Below are 20199 nucleotides of genomic sequence, written 5' to 3' on the forward strand. Positions count from 1 at the left end.
ATATTTATGTTAAAATATATACAGACCAACTCTTAAATAAGTATACGACTCAACTTTACAACAGGGTTTATAAATATACATGCCCTTCAGAACTTGAGATGTACTCTGATCTGCACTTGGTTTGGACCTCGATCGCTCTAAGGCTTCCTCAAATGCTCCACCTAATATGTGTAAGGAAACAAATTCCAAACGTTGAGCTAACAAGCTCAGTGACACAATAACAATTGGAACATACTATAAGTGTACCACTGAAAGACTCAAGCTATCAAGTTTACTACATTAGTGAGTATACTTGTATACTCACTTTCTACTCTATGGTAGACATTACGGCGCGGCTGAGGGTTTATGTATCTCGGAGCTCCACACACCCCTCTAGTCTATCGAGGATGATTGTTCGGAATCTCTGCATCGGTCAACACCCTGGACTAACTCACCCCTTGTGAGTATCGAGCCTTGGCCCTAGTTAGTCAGCTTAAAGTGCCTCTTCCTAAGGATATCTGGACTAATTCTATACTTTCGACACTGCTAGCTTTTCTAAAGGAACTCGAGTGTCCTGATCGTTTCCGAGCATTTAAAAATTGCTAGTTTTATTTCACCCCACTTTATCTCGTTTCTATATTTGAATTAAGCATTATTATTGTTATCACTTGTAGTCTTATTTGGAAGTAATTATAAGCTCTTTGGAAATCTCACTTGATTGTATAATTCCTCTTAATTTAAAGTCCAAAACTTAACCTTGGTATTGATATTGTATCGATATTCTCTCCTCAGTATCGATACCTTACCCAAGGTATCGATACCCTAACTTAAATGCCTTGAAAGAAAAAGAGGAGTATCGATACTCTTATATGAGTATTGATACTAGGACCTTGGGTATTGATACTCCCTATAGTACTGATACCAAAATGACATACTGGAATCTCGGTCTCGATACCGAACCCTCAGTATCGGTACTCCTTTAAGGGGTATCGATACTGCTCTTTAAAAAATACTCTTGATTTAAGCTTTCTTTATTAACAATATCGATACTGCATAATGCAGTATCGATACCAACCCTTAAAAATGCCCTACTTAGTTTCATCCTCATGTTATGACCATCATTCTAAATTGGTCCCAAAATATTCAAATATTCAATTTCATCTCCAAATTCATCCAAATATATATTTAATTTCAACCATAGTTTAGCCTAGATTTTATTTTATTTTCAAACGTATAATAATATAGCTTGTCCTAGTGGTTTTACTTACAAGGAGTGTGATTAGCATGTACCCATAGTTTGGGATGAAATAGAAACATTCAAAATTTTGAGAACCAATATAGAATGATTGGTCATAGCTTGAGGATGAAAGTAGAACATTCAAAAGTTAAAGACAAATTTAGACTAAGAGTCATAGTTAGGGATGAAATCAAAATGTTCAATTTTTTATAGACTAATTTAAATGAGAGTTAGTTTGAGAATATATGATGCAATTAATGAAGCCTCCTTAATCCAATACATATGTATTTTTTTTATAAAAGAAGACTTATCTAATGGACGGGATTAGCTCAAGTGGTAAACAATTTGATATTGTTTGAGCAAATCTCGAGTTCAAATCCTTTATATATGTAGAAAATTCATCTTGAGACTTACCTACTAAAATTAAGACACATAATAACTCAATTTTATCAAATTTTTAAAAAGATTAAAAAAATATTTGAGTTGGGTGAAAATAATAGAAAATTTTAAAATTTTAAAAAAGAGATTTTGTTAGACTAAATCCCTTATTCAAATATAATCTAAATATATATTTTTTTTAATTTCTCCCAATATTATCTCATTTAATATATCTGGTCTCACTATAAAAAAATCAACTATCATGTTATTTAATTATAGTGTTTACTTTTATATTATTAAAATTATTTATATATTTTTATGAATCTAATGATATCAATATGAAAATATGGCATATTATTTATTTTTAATATCCTTGATTTTTTATTATTATTTTCAAACTGAAAATCTTTTAATAGTTTGAATCTTTATAAATTTATATTATAAAGGTGACACATGTCATTTAACGGTAGAATTTAAAACGGTAATGGTCCAGACACTTAAAAATATAACGTTAGATACGTTAGGCACATTGATTGACCGAAAAATAATTTGAGTACCTAAATGTGGAAAAGTTTATAATTTGGGAACGCCTGTAAAAATTTATGATTTTTTAAAAAAAGTATAAAAGTATGCATAAAGGGCACAATTAATTAATTAATTGTCATCTTTTGTTAAATTGTTTGAAATATTTTTTTAAATTGGAAAGTATATCAAAACAGATAACCACAAGATTCAATTCTAAAACCATTTTATGCTAAGAAAAACAAATCTTACTAATTAACTCCATTTACTGCTAGTAATTAATTCACTTCTATAAGGGTTAAAATTAATCCATTATAATAAATTAAATCCGATTTCGTATTTTTTTCTCCTTTTACAGTAATTCAAGAATTATTTATTAAACAAATGAACATAAATAAGATTTTATGTTCGTTTAATTAAATGAACGAATACGAACAAAACGAAGAGTATGTTCGTTCATTTACTTTTGTAAACGTTCGGTAATTCGTTTGTTTATGTTTGTTTATATTCAGTCCAATCTCCAAACTCATTTAAAATATTAAGACGTAATAAATTTTAATGTTAAATCCATTAATATTTTAAAATCTAATTAATTTTAAACCAAATAAAAATACACAAATCAATTTAAGAAAATATAAACCCTAAAATTATTTAGAAATAAAAAACTCTTCTTAAATATAAACCCAATTAATTTTATGTTTGTTCATTTATGTTCTTCCGTTTGTGTTTGTTTACATTCATTCGTTTATGATCATTTATCATTTTAACGAATGAACATGAATGAACACGGACAAGAAATTTCGTTCATTTAGTTGTTTGTGTTCGTTCGTTTGTTCGGTTAAAGATAAAAGAACGAACATGAACATACCATCACTCGTGTTCGTTTAGTTCGTTTAATTCGAATTGAACTTGATTCGACCGGAAAAAATATATACTTCTCGAGTCAAGTCAAATTAGTAAAAAATCTAACTCAATCCAACCCGTCATCATCTGTTATTTTCCGTAGTCAAATCCAAAACCTAATATCAATCAAAGATTAAAATGATATCGCTAACCAATACATCATAAATTTGCTAAACATCAATCTTTATATATATATATATATATATACACACACGCATGCACAGATAAGAAGAGCTTGATTCATAATGACAAATGCCAACAAGAGTAATTGACAGCAACTAAATTATGCAGAAAACAAGAGTAAACAAACTGGGTTTCAGTGCACAAATTTCATTTGAGAAACCTAAAAGATCATTGCAGAACTAAGAATCAAACATGTAATAGAAAAACAAATGCTAGCTAAAACCCAGAAATTTGTTCTTAGAAAAACAAGCTAAACCCATAACCAGATTCATTAATCTAAGCCTCGCCATCATTTCCCTCAACATAAGGCTCATTCAAATCAAAATCCAGCAGTGTTTTTGATGAACAAACCTTGCCGCTTGTCAACAACTGTGCTCCACTAGGGTTTTTAGGGTAAACTATCAACCTGTTCTTCTTCATCAAGCTTCAATGGGGGTTGAAATCGATTGAAATCTAATGAATCACCTCGGGATAGCTTCATGAGGCAATGAGCAGCCTCAGGTATTTCGTCGTCGTCGTCATCGGGATATGATTTCTCGAATCGTTTGGAGGTGTTGGTCTTCCAGTTTGGAAGAGATTTCAATATATCAGAAACGGAGCCCTTGACCTGATTAACAACATGAGATTCATCGTTTTCCGATACACTGGAACAGCAGCTGTTCTTGTCGGACGGAGGCGGCCTTATCCCTCTCCAGCTCCTTTCGGGATGGTTCCCTCATGTGTCCGAACAACGATTTCATCGACTTGAAGTACTTGTTGCATATGCAGCAGCTGACGTTCTCGTCGCTGTCTCGATTCCGATCATCTTCCGGTGATGCCGTCGTGTCCGAGATCTTCTTCTTCGACTTTGCACGGCGATGAGCGACTCTGCTCCGCTTCGAGATCTTCCGATGACAGCTAGCTTTATTGCCCTTCATGTGGATTCTTATGTGGCCACCTAATGCTTTCCCCGACGCGAATCCTTTGTTGCAAACGGAACAAACATGTTGGCTTCCTCCTCCTCCTCCTCCGCCATAGCCGATTTTCTTCGAGATCTTGAGCTTCAACATGAGCTTGTTCGCCTTCACCGGTGCTGCTTCTGACGTTTCAATTGAAGCTGATTCTTCTCCCATGGTGTTTGTCACTTGATCATCCATCAAACACGAAGCTAAATCAAGAAGAAAAGAAAAGAAAAAACCCTAAGATTTGGGAGGTTTTTTTTCTAGGGAAATTAACATAGAAAAGGAATTCTGATCATTTAGAATATTTGAAGAATTAAAAATGGCATCTAGAGGGACAAAACAGCAGGATTGAAGTATTTAGGGCAATGAAATAGAGATTTGAGCTAATATTGATGATAAAAATTAAAGGGTAAATTATGCATTTAATACTTAAACTATCAGTTTTAATCCGTTTTAGTATCTAAATTTTCATTGTTTTCACAACCATACCTCAAGTTTGTTTTTTGTTTCCTTTTAGTAACCCCAACTGTTAAAAACTTTAATTTTTCTTTTATTTTAGTACCTCGTTCAAAATTTAATGTTAAATTTTGAAAATTTTGAAAGTTTAGGTACTAAATGCGTTAAGTTTTTAATGACGGGTACTAAAATGAAATAAATCCTAAATATTAGGTATGATTTTGAAAATTTTGAAAATATAGGTACTAAAACAGACCAAAACTGATAGATTATGTACTAAATACGTAGGTTACCCAAAAAAACTATAATTACCGAATATTTATTTAGTCCAGCAAGATGAGATCTTAAATTCCTTAAATAAGGTAGGGAGTTCAATTCTTGAACTGTAAATATAACCTATTCGAGTATCACTGTAATATCTAATTTTAAATTAATTGATAAATGAATCAAGTTATAAAAATATTATAATTAAATAAAAAATTATGATAAATAATAAAATATTCAATAGATTTTAATTTAAAAAATTCAAAATGAAGATTCATTATCAAACTGTTAAAGGAATATTTTTAAGAGATAAACATGTAATGTTCGTTTTTATTGGTCTAAAAAATATAATTAAAAGAAATGAAAAATATTGGATCAAGTCGGTTTGGTTCTAGAAAATATTTTCTATTTTCGTTTTCTGTTTTTGTTTTTTTTCATAAAATAGTTTTCATTTTCAATTTTTTGAAATTTAGAAAACATGTTTGGGTAATATAAATAAAAATTTGAATACAAAACTAAAATAATAAAATTGTATTTGGTATTTAATTTTTTAAAATAGAAATACACAAATAGTTATTAAATAATTAAATTAAACTATAATTATTTAAAAAATGCATTATATAAATTTAACATGTGAGTTATTCAAATATAAAATAATAAAGTTTATAAGAAATTCTATAAGCCAAAACTTATTTTAGTTCATGATAAGAATTTAATATGAATGCATATTGTACATCGATTAAATTTTAAAAAATACAAAAAAAAATATGTTGTAAGTAAGAGCATAGAAAAAGTTTCATTTACATAAAAAACATGTTTAGTGGTAATTGAAACCCTCAAACTTTTGGGGGGAAATAATTAGTGTAGTCCCTGAACGTTTTTTGCACCAAATGTGATCCTTAAAGTTAGGAAAAAATTAACTTAACCCTTTGAATAGTAAAATCAAACGACACTTGCATGAAAGTTCACAAACTTACACGACAAACTACAATATTGATGTGACAGTTCATGATATTATTGTGACAGTACACGATGGACGATTATGTGGTAAGTAGACTTAATTAATTATTTTATAAATTTTGAGGACTTATTTAATTTTTAAAAGATATATATTTAAATTAAAAATATAAAATATAAAAAAATTAAGATATAAAATACATTAAATATAAAAATGCTACAAAATTAAACTATTAACCATAATTTTATTTAAGGACTACATTGAGTGTAAAAAAAAGTTCAGGGACCATATTGATATTTTTACAAAGGTTTGAGAGTTTCAAATACCATTAAGTTAAAAAAAATATTGTGAAAATGATTTAAACGCAAGTTAAAAATCTAGATATCACATGTCCTTATTTTTAAATTTCCAAAACAATTTTAATGAAAATACTGGAAAAAACTTTTTATGTTTTTCATATTTTCACTTTTTTTGTTTTTATTTTTCAGAAATTATTTTCTAATTTTACAACCAAACACATTTTCTTCAACGCTTTCTATTTTATAAGAAAATGAAAATAACTAATATTTTCTAAAACCAAACATACCGTTAATTTTTTAAAGTTGAAAAGATAAATTCAATACTATAAAATAGGGTAAATTATTTATTAGGATATAGAAAATGATGTGAAAAAAATATCACCTTAACATTGTCGTTAATTTTTAAAGGATATTATAATAGAAAAGAAATAAAACGTAATATTACGTATGATTTAAAAACAATGACTAAAACATAAATGTAGAAATAGTTAAATTACCAAATAAGTAATTCTCCCTATAAGTAAATCATAAATGTGCTTTAAATAAAAAAAGTTTACCTTAAACGGTTCTATGCCAAAACAATTATGTAAATAAAGATAATGATAAATTTAATACGAGATATGTTTACAAAGATATTCAGTGTATCAAATAAAAATCCTTTCAATTTGAACACACATGATTCTTCGATTATAAGGTATTGTTTTATTAAATCATTCGATTATTAAAAGTTATAAAATAACACTTCGACTATAGAGTGTTGTTTTGTTGAGTCCTTCAACTATTAAAAGTTATAAAATAGTCACCTGAGTATTCATTATGCTCCAAACTCATCATTTTCTGTTAAAAATTGAAGGTATTCTGAGTTGAATGTTAACTTACTGATTATGATATGATAAAATCTTATCTTAGAATCTCAAATGATTATCATATCTCAGTCATCATGTTAATGTTCAACTTAGACAATCGTCAACTTTTTAATGGAAAATGACGAGCTTAGAATATAATGAATAATTCTGTGACTATTTTGTAACGTTTAATACTCGATGGACTTAATAAAATAACATTCCATAGTCGAAGGATTATTTTGTGACTTTTAATAGTTGAGGAACTTAATAAAGTAGTACACTATAGTCGATAATAATTTGTATACTTTACCCTTTCAATTTTAGTAACTTCATCGTCTTTAGTATAATTTATGGACTCAGAATTAGTCATATAGTGATGTTATGTTAATTAAGAAGAAAATGAGTTTATAACTATTTAATCTTATTTTTTTAGTCTAAAATATTATTATATTATATAATGAAATTTTATAATATTTAATTCGAATTAATTAATTAATTAATTAATTATTGATAGTTTATAATAAAGACTTGTTGCGTGCATGGGCAGGTACGTAAAGCATGCGTTATGTTGTAAATAAGACGTGATAGATCGTGAGCTATTTAAGATTGATTGGATTAAATTTTGGTCAATTTTTTAATTAACTTGACTCGAAAATCTCAAAAGCATTCAAAAAGATGATATATTAAAATTTTTATATTTTTTAAATTAAATTATTATTAATATTAACATTCATGTGTTATTCTTTTTTAATAAAAATACAAGACTTTCATGTATTTAATGTTTAGGTTCAAGCTTGAGTTTGAGCTTCAATCGAGTTAAGTCTAAAAATATTTCGAGCTCGAGTTGAGCTCCAATTTTTTATCTCGATTCAAATTTGAAAATTTTAAACTCGCGAGCTTTTTGAATCAAGTAAGCTTCAATTTTTTATTTCGAATTCGAGTCGAGCTTGACAATTTCAAACTCGTGAGTTTTCTAGTCGAGTTGAGCTCAGTTTTATACTTTTTTGAGTCAAGTCGAACTCAACACTACTCGAATTTGACTCAACTCGTTTAGAACCCTAGCAAGCATGCATGTTTCCTCCATCATAGGACACAACAGTCAAATGCCATCGGATAATACAACCCTAGAATCATGAAATCCTCACATTATAACATCTCCCAGGGATGGATTGAATGAGACGGGTTGGGACCGTCGCCCCTTTAAAAATTTAAAATTATCATATATTTTAGATTTTTATATGTATATTCCTATTAAAAATCAGTTTTCGCCCATGAAATTTTATAAATTCTTCTATTCCTAATATGTGCATCATCAATATCAATATAAAATTTAATGAATATTTTATAGTTCTTTGATAAATTTAATAATTATTTTATAACATTTATAAATGTAATAACCAAACAATTGTTTTATAATTAACTAAATACCTCTAATCAAAGAATAATTAACTAAATACCTGGATATATTATACATAGGAGTGTTCATAATTCGGTTAAAACCCAAAAAATCTAATCGAACCAAAAAAAAATTAATTAACCGGTCGATTAATTTTGGGTTCGATTTGTTAACGAATAATGATTTTTTTAAAATTTTGGTTATCGGTTAATTTAATTCGAAATAGATTAATTAACCGAATTAACAGAACTAATCGATATTCTTAAATATTTAATAAATTATATATATCGATTATATTTTTTAAAATTTTAGGGTAGTTTAAACTTCAATTTTAACCAAATTAACAGAAAATATTAAATATTTAATATATAACATATATTGTGTATAAATTACGATTAATTCAGTTAATCGATAAATTAACTGAACTAAGTTCGGTTCGGTTAAAATATTTTAAAAAAAATCGATTTAATTAACTGTTAAAGGAAAAAAATTCAGTAAATTTGATCAATGATTATTCGGTTCGGCTGTTAATCGAATCAACCGAATGAATATCACTATCTCGATCATATTCGAAATTTAATTTATTTTTTTACCCACAAGTACATACATGCCATATAGACCAAAAGAGGAGAGAGAAACTGTTTGTTTTGCTGCTGATATAACTTTTGCTTATGAATTTACCAGGCAGCTGCTTTCAACAAGAGCAAGCAACCTAATAAAAATATACATTCTCGTCTTTTTCCAGGTAAAAAATGAAGTAAAATCAAGTGAGGGGCCAAAAGAATCATCAAAAACAAATGAAAAACTACCACTCTTGATCAACGATGGTATGATTTGATCAATCAAGTTCCCGGTGTGTCGGGATCGGAATCTCGAAAACACTATCTTGCATGTACATCATATAGTATAGTTACTTCATTGTGTTAATAGGCCAAGTCCTCGCTCCCAATACCAACGCTGGACTTGTCGATGGTGTGGACATTGTATCGTTCGTATACTCTCCCTCTGTTCTCTGCCCACCATTGTTCCGCTTGTTTCTCGCTGAACCGCTTACGACTGCGATCAAAGGTTTTTGGAACCATTTAGTTTTCGATTCGGGAGAGCTTGTCTACACAAATTAGAGTTGCCAGAGAGTAATGCATAACATACCTGAACCGAACCCGCTTGAGATCCTTGGCGCCGCCTGGTAGTGAGGTAAGTGTTATATACACACCGGGTTCATCTTGCTCAACCCATTCAATCTCGTTCCGAGATTCGCCTTCTTTTTGTTCTGCCTCCACTTTTAGTGGCTGGTTCAACGTGGCCTTGTTTGTTATGGCTTGAGCTACGATTACTCGCAGTGGCGGACCCATTACAAAGCGACTGGTTGCTTGATATGTTTGAATCGAGCTCTCCACACGATACTTGACCGTTCAATCTTTCAAAGGGAACACTAGAGACATCGTTGGAAGAAGGGTTAGAGCCAAACGGAGTAAACAAAGGTGACTTGTTGTTCCAAGCAACCCCGACAGGCAGTCTTTCAGCCATATCCTTTAACTGCTCAGCATATCAAATATCATTCACATCAGTAGAAAAACAAGAAGAAAGTACTCGCAAGTCCGAAGTGAAATATAACAAAATTTGAGCATTCTTGAGATCTTCTCACATGCTTGGTTTGTGACTAAAGGTAAGCAAAGAGCTTTAGAAATAAATAAGAAACCGAAGTATTAAAACCCGGCAAAACGACAATACAGTTAAGCATAGTTCAGAGAGTCGATTACTCAAAAACGTCATAATGCAGAGATATCCGGCTAGAGCTTTTATCAAAATAGATATCCGTAGACAGAAAAGAAAAATCAATCCGTCTTACTTGTGCGGTTAGTGACTTGATGACTTCCTTTGCAGCTTTTGCATTTTGCAGTCTCCCCCTCAGCGATTGTAATCGCCTCCTTCAGCTGTTTGGTCGTTCTTTCCAGCTCAACTTCTTGAAGCTGTGCTTTACGGGTAAGATTCTCCACCTGAGCGAGACAAAAATTGAACACTAAATAACCTCGCCTCTCCGAATGAGTACTGAGAAGTATAAAAAACAAAATACCTGTGTTCTTAATCTGATAACCTCTTGACTAAGGCCATCGTTCGTCTTCTTAACATCATCCACGACTATTTTAGAGGAGGTGAGGCCTCTGAGTGTTGGAGTTGGTGTTGTTGAACGAGGAGGGCTAGGTCGTCCCGATATTGGTGATGTTGCACGAGAAATGATTCTTGATCCAGGAACAGAAGCCGAGAAAAATTTCTTGGATGATCCAAATACTGGATGAAAAGATTTGGAAATATTAAGTGCTCCCCTTTGGAAGCCTCCATTTGGGACAGGTGAGACACGACTACTGTTAAATTCAAGCTTCTTGTTTTTCTTTGATCGGCTTTCCCCGTGCTTCAATGAATCCATTGACGAAAATCTAGCGAGCCTGAGCATGAGACCTGGCATCCAACTTATCATCTTTATCGACAAATTCACTAGTCCCATGATTTATGCTTCCTCGTCTACTTATAGAAGATTGAGATGACGCATCGGTTTCAATGGCTTTCTTCAGCCTATTAAAACAATTGTCACAGACACGATAAGGTTTGTTGGGATTTGGAGCCATGGAAGCCTTAAGGCACTTCTTACTGCTGCATGTATGACAAAAGACTAGTCCACAATTATAACAATTGTGGCGTTTTCTTTTAAAATTAAACGGGAGGCGACAACCAGAGCACATTGACTGATCAATGCCCGAAACCCATTTGTGGAGACAGAGTGCTGCAGTGAAGTTCGTACCACAAGCGATACTTTTGACTTGCTTGTCTTTCAGAGCTTCTACCAACGTTGGGGAGTTCTTATCATCAGTGTTCCCATGACCTAATCGACCATTTGCTCCCTTACCCCACGTATAAACTTCAGTTCTGGAAGTCAAAGTAGCAACATGATAAGCACCACAAGAAATCTCCTCGACAAAACTCTTGGAAAGCTTTCCTTCAACACGGGTAGGAACCTTCCCATCGGCTTGTGGGTTTCCCAGCTGGCCATAAACAGGACTCCCCATGGTGTAGACATGCCCTGATGTTGTAAGGGCAACTGTCAGACTGTGTCCACAGGCAACTTGGCAAAAGTTTGGTTCGACAAGAGCAGCAACACAAGTAGGAACAAGTTTTGTTTCCTTATCTCCATGCCCTAGTCGACCTTTATCCCCATCTCCCCACGTGAATAGCTTCCCCGAGGAACAGTTGCTAGAACTTGAATTCCCAACCATGACTTCAACAACTGCAGCAGTATGCCACACTCCACAAGCTGCTCGAACAGTGCGGAGCCCCTTTAGGGATTCCACTTCCCTCGGCAACGAGACACTATTCCGATCCCCATGACCCAAAACACCGAATGTGCCATCACCAAAGGTAAACAACTGACCTGCAGAGGTAACTACAGCTGTATGCCATGGACCACAAGATATTGAAGAGACATGTATGCCCTCCAAGGGCCCATTCACTCGTTTTTGGCACCCAATGACTTACTTCATTTCCGTGACCAAGAAGACCGAAATTATAAGTGCCATCACCCCATGTGTACAAATCACCAGAAAGTGTTACAGCACAAGTATGGAACTCACCGCATGCTACAAGCTCAATGTTAGTATTACTAAGGGCATCAATAAGCTTTGGATGCGAAACATCAGAGTCTACACCATGCCCGAGTCGGCCTCCCGATTCCTCTCCCCAGGAGAAAACCTCCCCCTGCTTGGTTACCAAGGCAGCATGTCGACCACCGCAGGCAATATTCTGGACATCGAGTACAACCGCAGATTCCAAAGCTTTAGGCAGTAAAGAATCGATTTTGGTACCACAACTGCCGACTTTATTAAGTCCACCACCCAAAACCCTATCCCCGGTGCCTTCACCCCAAATGAAAACATCACCCAAGGCATCCCCATCATCATCGTGGCCAGACCCTTGGCTCGATGAACTAACTGCACTCGAAAGACTAACCCTAAAAGCATCCATTGCCATTGTCTTCATGTGACCATGTACACTTTCTGATCCTCCTGAAGACAAAGAATGAACTGAACCACTAGCGGAATCTGGAGGAAAGAAACCCTTGGGAGGAACAGCATATAATATTACATCCGAAAATGCCTTACCCAGACCATTCTTTGGAGGACTTTCATAAGGATTACGAAGGCAAAGGTTATCACCATCCTGAATTTTAAGTAACAAAAAACATCTCGAATTCACAATCTTGTAGTGTTGAAAGCAGATTTTTTAGATAAAAGAGAACTATACCTTCTGCAAGCTATCATTACTACCAAATGGGGAATGTAAAGGTGAACTTCTCCGAGTGTATGTTCTAGGACTATTTGCTTCAGAAGGAATGCCATCACTTCTTGACTCGGTTCTCCATTTTCTTTGGTGGCTAGGAGAGATTAATGCTTTTAAACCACTAAACCAGACTTCAGCTTCATCCTTGTCCTTGCAGATCTAGAATAATTTTATTAAGAAAAAAAAACTTAACCTGTCTATACATGCCACTCGAGAAGAGGTATGTAACAATAACCGGATAAACGAGAAGCCATGGTTACAAGGCTTACCAAATCCAGCGATCTGTCATTATATATAAGTGAAAACGATTGATACTCTTTCTCAGGCCGAGGATATCTTTGAAATATACGCTGGAAGGAAATATAGGCCATCTTTGTAAGTAACAGAAGAAAATGAAATGATTTTCTGAATGTAAAGTCATCACAAAATCACCAAGACAAGACAGTGAATGACGGAGAATAGATTACCACAAAATAATATAGAATAATTTTTTGAATATAGATTGAAACTTCACCCAAAGTGGGTGAACCGTGAACAAAGAATATTAAACAATTACACAGAAGTTCCATAGACCGGATAATAATGTAATTAAAAATATCTGAGAAAAAAATACGTTCACGTCATATGTAACGGCATGTAATCAACTCTCTAAATATCGTAATATTCATGGCAAAGTAGGCAAAGATAATACACCATCTCTACAGAAAGAAACATACTTTTTGTTTGCGTCATAAGTTACAGGCATGTAATGAACTCGATATTATCAAAATCATAGTAAAATGGGAACAGATAATACACCATCAGCTTACAGTGCGCTGCCCGGATATGATTCTAGACACGTGACTTAGTTTGAGATGTTTCTCCTCTTTTCCCGAGAACCAGATTAAAACAGATTCGTCCTGAAAGCAGAATAGCAATCAACGATTTAGGACTTCTATAGGGAAAGCATAATTCACTATCAACAGCACAATGAGAAGTGCATGATCAGTGATGTATATATAGAGGCAAATGACAGCATTCCTAGCTTCAATTTTTATCTTACGCAAAATGGTTATCAAAAATCCAATGAAGAAAACATTACTAATATATAAAAAGTCAATAACAAGAGATACGAGTTATGAGGCAAGTGAACTGTTCTCCCATCAAAACCATTTGAACAATAAGTTTAGAAGGCATAGAGGCAATAGAACATATTCGAAGACAAATATAATTTGTATTTCCCGAGTCAGCAATTAGATATTCAAATGGTCTTCATACCACAGTTTTAAACCTGATTTCTCTCGATTTAATACAAGTATCTGAGCCAAAGTGGAATAGTATCAAATGGTTCTAAACAGTAAAGGAAGCGAAGGGTTCCCGATAATTGGTTTGGACTTCTTAAGTTGGACTATTAATAGTCTTATATCAACAGCTTTGAAACTCATTTCCTCTATATATTAGCCATTCCATAATCATCACTTAAAATGGCTAGAAGTAAAAACTCCTTCACACATATTGTTCTTGGCTTGAACGTAGCGTAAATTGTTACATTTTCAAAAGACTGATTGACAACGAAAAAATTATAACAGATACATAATTTAAAAGAGAAAAACTCAATCATGTGACCTAAAAATTGGAAAAACTTACATTTGAAAGGCGGAAGGGGCAAAATTTTGGCTTCCCTCTTCTTCCATACTTCAGCAGGCAAGCCCCTTTCTTCAAAGCAGTAATTGCCTGTTGCGAAGAGTATCACAAAAACCTTAGGCATATAAATATTTAGGACATTTGCAGGTGGGAAACATAATTGAAGATCCAATATCGATTTCCATGCAGCATAATAATAAAGCAAGGAAATATCGACAGGATTGCCAAATTATTCAGAAAAAATACTCGCCCTAAAAGGAGGAGAAAAAGAACTATATTAAGGAAAAATGCTGTCATCATATACTAAAAACAATCACTACATGGTAGCAATCTATTTCCACATTGACTTGAGCACCACTATAATAGCACTTAGCATCTAAGCAATCTACTTTCCGAATTATATTGAACCAGGAACATATACATTTTTGAGGTTACCTCCAGCCTACACGTAACAGAGCTTAGATCAGGAACTTAAAGTCCAATGATCCAGAAACAAATGAAGGATGCTCATTAAGTAAGGTTTGTGGATATAGACATGCCCTAGAACATATAACGGTAAACGGTTTTTAATCTACGGTTCGGTATCAAATTATTCAGCAGTTAAACTTCAACAACCCAAGAAATTAACCAGCATCAGTATTAGAACAACTCTTAGTAGAAAAATTTAGTTAAAAAGCAGGCCATACTGAGAATGGCTAGCATATGTTACTAACAACTTTGTGTAACAATAAATGTCGAGTGTCGAGAATATCGGTATTTTGATTGATTCGTAGCAAGAGCCGGACTTAGCTGCTTCGTGACTCTATTCGAAAATTCTAAGATCATTGAATCAATACTAAGATCAGCTGGTTTTCCCTTCTACTATCGGGCTATATCATTCACGTGCCACTAATGTTTTTTCTAGCTCCTAAAATTAAGCGTAATCTAGAGTGGCAAACATGTCAAAATTTATGCAACACAAATTGGAAGAAAAGCTCAACAGATTCAATCAACCAACTACAAAGAAAATAAGCAAAAAATAGTAGAACACCTGTTCGATATCTCTTTCCATTGGACCAGTTCTGCTAAGATCGGAAGCCATCTTATCAGTTCTTGACATAGCCAAAAGCACACTTTAGCAAACCAAAAGCCTAAATCCTCCCCAAAAAAGGGGGATCCAAAAAGGAAAAAGAAAAAGAAAAAACCAGTTAACTTCGACCCTTTACTTTTCCCTCCACCCCATAGCTGAACACTAACTTCGACCCTCCAAATCCCATCCAATCTCCGAACAATTGGGATTCCACCATCAAACGAAATTTCACTAACCCAAACCGTACTTTCACTTTTTACACCTCTTTTGAAGCTTCAATCGTCGTAATCTAGAGCCAACCTGGAGAAAGATTTAAGCTTTGAGGAGTGAAAGTAGCCAAAGAGAAGGGGATAGGAAAATGAATCAGCTGGCAATGTGTTTGGGAGGAGAGAAAATCTGGGAAAGCGTTGGGAAAAAATGTAAATTTGATCTGATTAGGAGTTTAAGAGATTGAGAGACAAAGAAAGAGAGGGAAAAGAAGAAAAAGGTGAAAGAGAGAAACAGAGAAAGGATAATGCTAATTGCAAAATACCCACAAATTTTTTTTGATCTGAATTTCATAATTACTTAATTAAATCTTTTTTCTTTATTTCCTTTGCTAGCTTTGCAGTATTTTTCTTTCTCTGTTTGGTGACCGAGAAAGTTGTAAAAAAGAGAAGAAAATACAGTGAGCTGTATACAGTAGTAAAAAGGCATAAGATACCTCTGAACTTTAAAAAAAGAAAATTAATATGGACCTATCGTTTTTAGATCGATATGATTCTCTAATTTGAAAAAAAAATTAAATTCAATTCTTTGACCAATATTTTCTCTGTAAAATAACTTTAGTGATCAAAAATATCTTATAATATACGATTTTAATCAAATTTTTTTGGATTTATCAAAATGACCTACTAAATCGCAATACGATCGATAATTCGTAACGCGATCTCCGGTATCACAAATCAGTTTCCAGATTCGCAACGCGAACTTCGACTATCGCAATACGATTTTCCAAATTCGTTGCGATAGTCTAAGTTCGCGTTGCGATTTATTCCAAATTCGTTGTGATAGTACAAGTTCGCGTTGCGATTTGTTCCAAATTCGTTGCGATAGTCGAAATTCGCGTTGCGATTTATTCCAAGTTCGTTGCGATAGTCGAAGTTCGCGTTGCGATTTTATTCCAAATTCGTTGGGATAGTCCAAAATCGCAACGACTGGTGGTATTGTATTTTATTTCTTAAGAATTTTCTCTAAAAAGATAGTATTCGCGCGAACGTGTCGAAGACACGTATTACCACGACCACGAGACGAGACGGCGGCGGCGCGCGAGAGTCCCTTTGTTCTCTATCACTCAACAAGGAAGCGAGAAAGCCAAGCCTTAAATACCATTCACAATAGTGTTTCCAATACTATGTGGGATTGAGCATTACCAACACTTGTTTCCAATACTATGTGATTATTCAGGAAACAATTAACAATCATGCACCCTATAGTTGGAGCATAATGAATAGTCAAGTAAATATTTTGTAACTTTTAGTAGTCAATGGGTTTAACAAAGCAACATCCTATGAACGGGGGATCATTTTGTAAATGTTGATAATCGAGAAACTCAACAAAATAACACCCTATAATTAGAGAACTATTTGTAAACTTTACCCTAATAAATATTGGTGAAGAAGAACGGAGAAGCATTGCCAAATGGTGGGTTAGTTGATTGAAGTTCCTCATGTATATCCATAATGGCTCACCACTTTTGTTTCCCCAACATATCTTTGATTGAGACCAACACCACCCTCCACCTAGTGAAAGGTTGCACACTTCCAATCAAAAAGTAAATAAAGATATTGAGAAATAGCCACACAATATCCCATTAAAAGAAAATTGAGATACATATTGGAAATAATAAATATTCATATAATATATTCGAAATAATAAGATGTGATTTCGAACTTGATAAAATAAATCGAGTCTTTGACATTTAACTTGATTTGATCTGACCCGATTTTTGTAGTTTACTTTTCTTCTTCTAAAACTCATTGTATCATTTTTATGATGTTTTCTCGAACTTTGAGGTTCTTTATGTTTGGTACATTTCATAGATTGACTTTGGGTTATTTAGAAAATTTATTGAAATATAACTCTTGATTTGTAATTCCATATTACTCAAAATTATCAGTAGTTTATTTTATTCCAAGCTTTTGTGCCTTTATAGGGTCTTGGCGTAAGTGACGATCAATGACGATTTGTGATTGTTCGACAACAACGATCAAAGGAATTGATTATTTTATATAAAAAAAGAAAAAGAAAGAAACTACAATACCCTCTAGCCGTTTAATGGCTCAGTGATAAAAAAACAATAATAAAAGTTTACAACAAAATGATTAAATCGATACACAAACTAAAATTCAACAACAAAATGTTTATTTTTTATATAAAATCCGAACTCAACCCGAAATAATATATTTATTAAAAATATTTTTTTTAATAAATAAAATAGGGATTTAATTGATAGAAACTAATATATAGATGGATATTATTATAATTATTCCTAATATTTAAGGTAAAATTACAAAATTTTTAGGTCGAGTATTTTTCACCCTAAAGCAGAACTTGGCCTGATTTGAACATAACTTTAAAAAAACTGACCCAACCCGGTTTCATTTTTTTAAAAATCTGACCCAATCGAATTAGATTGGAATCCGTCAGATTCGGTTCCTATATCCATCCACATGTGGAATGAGCAAAAGCTAATTTGTCCTTGAGAGAAGCTCATGTTCTAAACAGCTATTTCTATGGACCACCAGTGCAACTCAATTTGACCAACACATGGGAATAAGATTCTAGAAAAGATCATTACCCTTGTTCATGGTCTTTTCCAGGAAGCAAACACCCTCTTATTAAATGTATCTACTTCCTTCAAGGATTAAAGTTTTACAATTTCATTTATGTGTCATGTCGATTTTATAATTATCATTCTCCAACATCTTTTCCGGTCGTTAAAGATATCAATGAGCCTATCTTATTGTCTCCCATCATTTTGTTGATTTAAATTTTATCTAATAAAATTCATAAAACTCAACCCTAAATCCTAAACTTGGAACTCCAAGTCACTCTGAATTCATTTGTTGGATCAACTTAAACCTTGGCAAAATTGGCCCAATATGCCACGCGGGTAAAAAATTGGTTCATGAGGTTATCTCTAAAATTAATTTGAAATCTATGACGTTTGGTACAGTGACTTAAAACTCGTCATATCAACGTAACGTGATGAGTTTTAATAAAATATATATTTTTATTATAATTTGTCACCCCAAAGTGACAAATTCTAATAAGAAACTATATTTTTTTAGAACTTATCACATCGACGTGATAAGTTTGAATAAAAAAATATTATTTGGGTAAACTCCTCATGTAGACCTGACGAGTTTTCCATGCACCGTAGTATTTACCGTAAATCCTAAGTTAATTCTGAAAATAATCTAATGGGATAATTCTTTTACCCTACTGATTTATTGGGTCAATTTTACCTTGAACCTCCGACCAAACTTGCCTCCATAACCCATCAATTTATGACCCTTTTCGAATTCATGCTAGCCGGCCCATTAGTGAAAAAGTTGCCTTTCAAGTAAGCCGAATGCACAAGTTCATGGATCACTAAAATATGTAAAATGTCTCAAATGCATCTGCCGATGTATTAACAATTTAACATAAATTTCAGACTTCACGTTCAAGTCTGCTGATGAGTAAATTGGATAGAAAGTCACGATAGATGAAAAATAAATCATGTGCTGTTGTCATGCGAAAGAAAAAGAGGAAGACAAGAAGATGACATGGAGAAGAAGATGAAGGGATTTCGTCTTTTCTCGGAATATAAATACTCTTGTTGTAGGTCAGACTTACGAGACTCTGTCCAAACATTGGATGGAGGTATCAGAGATGGATCGAGAGAGGACGGGAGAAGACAGTCGTCCCAGAGGTACAACAAAATCAACCGAAGAAAAGCAAGGGGGATCTCATCATGTTCATTGCCATTTTGATTCGATTATAAGGAATTAAATGATCGTGTTACAAGAGTAGAGAAAACGTGTGTTACAAGAGCATATAAAAGCATGTCACACGGACAGATTTTTATTATAAAAACTCAAGGAAAATAAAATAAAGAACATAGTAAAAAAAAGAATTAATAATCATCGGCGGTCGACAACTAATATTAAGATTAATACCGCCATCAACTAAATAAAAATCAAAGAAAAAGATGTAAGTGACGCAAAAATTTTGAGAGAAATGTATGTTAAAGAAAAGGGAAAGTGTATTTATGTATCATCTTTTGATTTCATTTTAATCATATATCGTTTAAAATTTAACAATAATGTTAATGTGTTACCATAAGATAATATTATATTATTATTGAAAAATAATTTAAAAAATGTCATGTCAGTAATTTTGTTAATATCTTCATGACGAGTGATCAAAATAAAATAAAAGCGTAATTTTAGGTATAATTTAAAAAAATAATTAAGTGGCAAAAACAGAATAAAAGTGATCATCGGGTACTAAACGTGCATTTTATCTTAAAAATTGATATCAATAGTGGAAGTGAGCCCAGCTAAACAAGCATAAAAGGACAGTGTGATCCTTCGGCTGGGGAGAAAGGGGTAGGGGCCTCCAAAGCTTTGTCCATCACTATCATTTCTAAGAGACAAGCAATGAATGTATGATTTGATTTTGGGAATTTGTAAAATTCATTTTACTTTAAAATGATCATCCAACTTAGTTGGTACAGCACTAGGTTCTTAAAGGTCGTGGGATCGAGTCTTATAGAGGGCATTTCATAA

General features: G+C 33.0%; 1 pseudogene; it reads right to left on the bottom strand.

Moving 5' to 3' along the window:
* Positions 1 to 8992: 8992 nt before the first annotated feature.
* LOC120136654 lies at positions 8993 to 15909 on the bottom strand (annotated as a pseudogene).
* Positions 15910 to 20199: the final 4290 nt, after the last annotated feature.

The sequence above is a fragment of the Hibiscus syriacus genome, unplaced genomic scaffold, assembly GCF_006381635.1.
Source record: "Hibiscus syriacus cultivar Baekdansim isolate YM2019G1 unplaced genomic scaffold, ASM638163v2 tig00110634_pilon, whole genome shotgun sequence".
Taxonomy (NCBI): Eukaryota; Viridiplantae; Streptophyta; class Magnoliopsida; order Malvales; family Malvaceae; genus Hibiscus; species Hibiscus syriacus.